Raw genomic sequence first — 3578 nt, 5'->3', positions numbered from 1 at the left:
TGCCGGTCGAGCTTCCTTGTCGTGCTGCGTGTCACAATATCCGTGACTCGTCCCATCGCGCGAACCTCGCCGATTTCCCAACATTGGCTCCCCTGACAAAGCGAGCGCACGACAAAGTGCCGCAATCGGACATCTCCTCGATCCGCAGATGATTCGCGCGATCCCTGACGAATAGAGTGGCGAATAGGGGGGGCCGGGGTTTTATGCGCGGGGGGGGGGGGTGATGACCATGAAAATTAGTTTGAACTATTATTAAGTGATGGGCGGTAAATCGGTCGAAATCGGTCGGCCAGCTTGATCAATAACGATCAAGCTCGTTATTACGACGAACAATGTGATACTACAATGTTTTTTAATTGAATATCGGTTGAGCGTTGCTCTAAAGCTTTCTCGTTATATCGAATTGCCAGCCGTAATGAGCAGCCGTGACTCGATGGAATTGCAAATGTAAAAAAGGGCCCTTTGTCGATTAGACGTTATTTTTCATTATTACGTCATTTGGCATTATAAACATTGCCGGTGCGTTTTTGTTTATTAAATGGAAATTGGTAAACGGGGAGAGGGAATTAAAAGTCGAATTGCGTCGTTAACACGAGTTTAAATTGTGTATAAGCTGATAGGCTAAATGGAAATTTATTCTCCAAATTAAAAATTGTCGTATCGCAGGTCGTCGTTAGACTGGCCAATTTTCCTTTCGGGCACTAGATCTCATGGTCGTTCGAGCATTGATGGAAGGAATTTGCCAGGATTCCAAAGGAAACGCCTGGCCGGCAGCTAACTTTTAACCGATATTTTCAAAAATACCTCGACTCGTCAATTATCATTCCGATATGCAAATCCTTTGCCCCTTGAATGGAATGACGACACCTCAGTCGGGGCCAATACACGTAAACGTCTAACAGTATCCGCTTAAGGCCCCGAGAGAATTAACGAACGTTCAAAATATCGTGGAATACGTCGCAAAAGCCACACACACACGCGCGCGCGCGCACACACACACACACACACACACACACATATTCTATATACATATATTATATTATATCAAATAATATAATGATAAACTACATATACACTCTATATATATATATATATATAGAGAGAGAGAGAGAGAGAGAGAGAGAGAGTGGGGAGGGGGTGGTGGGATGGATGGTATACGCTATGACACATACGGGGCCCGCTTGTCTCAAATTCCCCTAATAAATCAAAACTCGGTAAGCTGCATTAGTGACTATGAATCACGCGGCTCTTTCCCATCCTCCACCTCGTGAGCGCAACAAAAATTGAAAATGGCAGTCAGGAGCTAATAGGAATTGGCCGATCGGCTCGATTGTCGCATCGTCGTCCGCTCGCGGATAATCGGACCGCGGCGACGAGGACGAGGATCGGCCGAAAATACGCGCGCGAGTTCATTGGCGCGAGGTCCTGCCCCCGAGAGATCAGCCGGGGGCCGCCTATATTTAAAAGTAATATTCTATTTAAGGCGGCGGCGGCGACATCGTCGGCTCTCCGGGGCGTGCCTCCGCTGCTATCGGGGCTTCCTGTCGGTAGGCCCGGGTCGGCGTCGGCCCCTCGATCGATCATCGTTCGTCGGACGCCGCACTCGGGTACGCGCGCCATCGGTTCTATTTTCGACGAGGACGCGACGTCGCTTTATCCGGCTGACCGAGTCATTACAAGCTGAGATAGGACTTTGCGGGCGCACCGGCGTCGAGGCACTCGGGGGCTTTTTCAGCCTTTTGTCGTCTCCCTTTTGTCGACAACGAGGAGCTCCGCACCGTCCAAGCCCAGTATTTTCAAGTCGCGACTCCTCGCTTCTCTTCCTATCCTTCTCGCCCCACCCCCATCGCCATCCCCTCAACTACTGTATGCCACGTGTACACGCCGACACTTTTGATCCTACGACGATGCCTTGCTTTCATTTCTCACTGTATGAGTCGCGTAGAAAGGACAAAGCCTACAACGGAATCTCCTGCGCTCTCCATCGGTTTTTCGTACCTACGGGTACCCTCTCCGCTTGCGTATCCCTGACACGCTCCCCCCCCTCCCCCTCCCCCTCAATTCCATCCTCCTTCTCCTCCTCCCTCTATCCCGTCAAAAACCACCCGCCGGCTGTATCACTCACTCACACACTCACTCCTTCGGTTAGTTTGAGACTGCGTCGGGCTGGCGACGAGGTATATCGTAACGAGATTTTATATACACAGCGTGGGAGAGAAGGAGTTGCACGCAGTGGAGGTTTCGATTTTCGATCGAATTTCGATACCCGAGAAATTTTTATCTTTTTGCTTTCTTTTCCCATTCCCCTTAGACCATATAAAAATTCCCTTTTCGATTGTATCTGCGCGCCCGGCTAAAGCCGCTACGACGGGGGCGCAGAGGTCTTATTGATAAAAGCCATACACATCCGAGATGAATAAAGCCGAGAGATACGAGATGTCGCTCTTTTTTTTTCTCTCTTCTCTCTCTTCTCTCTCTCTCTCTCTCTCTCTCTCTCTCTCTTTTTTTTCTTTTTTTTGGAGCGATAAATCCATTTTATCGTTATTTTTACGCGTTTAAAATTAGAACGAAAAATCACGTCCTTCCTAATTGCAAATTATAATAGTAGATTCATGTCGAGACTCGATGCACATCTTCATTTTCGCCTAAAAAACGAAAAACTCGTGTAGCTTCGTTAGATAATAGAAATTACGTATTTTATTAGCTGGTCAATGTTTAGCAAAAAAAATCATAACCCCGTTATTGTTTTTGTTGTTATTATTACTACTATTATTAATGTTGTTGTCATCATCGTCGTCGTCGTCGTCATCATCATCATCATCATCATCATCATCATCATCATCATCATCATCATCATCATCATCATCATCATCATCATCATCATCATCATCATCATCATCATCATCATCATCATCATCATAATTAATTATTATTATTATTATCGTCGATATTTTACGATAAATTTTCCGATATTTTACGGCTATCCAAGTACGACGGTATTTCGTTGCTTTTAATTAAAACGGCATTCCTTACTCATTCTATTGAAATTAAAAGCATAACATCCCTGCAGCGATGCCATAGCTATTTCAATCGGCGAGTCGTCAAATACAAATTTACATCTTTTATAAACGATGTTTTCAAAAGATTAACGTAACATTTTTATCGTAATTTGCAAAAATAAAGCATAAACTTTGATTTATCAAAATTTCAGTAGAGAATACCGTCTATTTTTGCTAGCCCTGCAGTTGCAAAGTAAACAAATTATCACAGTTTTCAGCATTTAATAATTTTTTTTTTTTTTTTTTAACTCTTCGAGTCTATTTTATAGTTGATCATTATCAATTTATGAATAATATCATTTCATTGTATAATGTTGCTTCAAATAACTCGGGTAATGGAAACAATAAATAAAACAACAATTACCTTATATCTGTGTTGGAATGACATTTCTATTAATGAAGAATATTATATTCAAATAGATTTATAGCAGCATCGTTGAGCATTATTTTTTGTTCCGTGCTTTGTGATTCGGTGATAATTTATATAATATTTATGTGGGGCGGGGGGGGGGGGGGGGT

The 3578-nt window shown here is 43.7% G+C and overlaps 1 protein-coding gene across 1 annotated transcript in view; it reads left to right on the top strand.

Annotated features, from left to right (window-relative positions):
• The window catches only part of Ack-like (activated Cdc42 kinase-like), an 18370-nt gene that overhangs the window by 1055 nt on the left and 13737 nt on the right, over positions 1-3578 (top strand). The window lies entirely within an intron of this gene.

This window comes from Ceratosolen solmsi, unplaced genomic scaffold, assembly GCF_000503995.2.
Source record: "Ceratosolen solmsi marchali unplaced genomic scaffold, CerSol_1.0 scaffold3, whole genome shotgun sequence".
In the NCBI taxonomy this organism is placed as follows: domain Eukaryota; kingdom Metazoa; phylum Arthropoda; class Insecta; order Hymenoptera; family Agaonidae; genus Ceratosolen; species Ceratosolen solmsi.
This window is presented reverse-complemented; position numbering and strand designations above follow the sequence as displayed.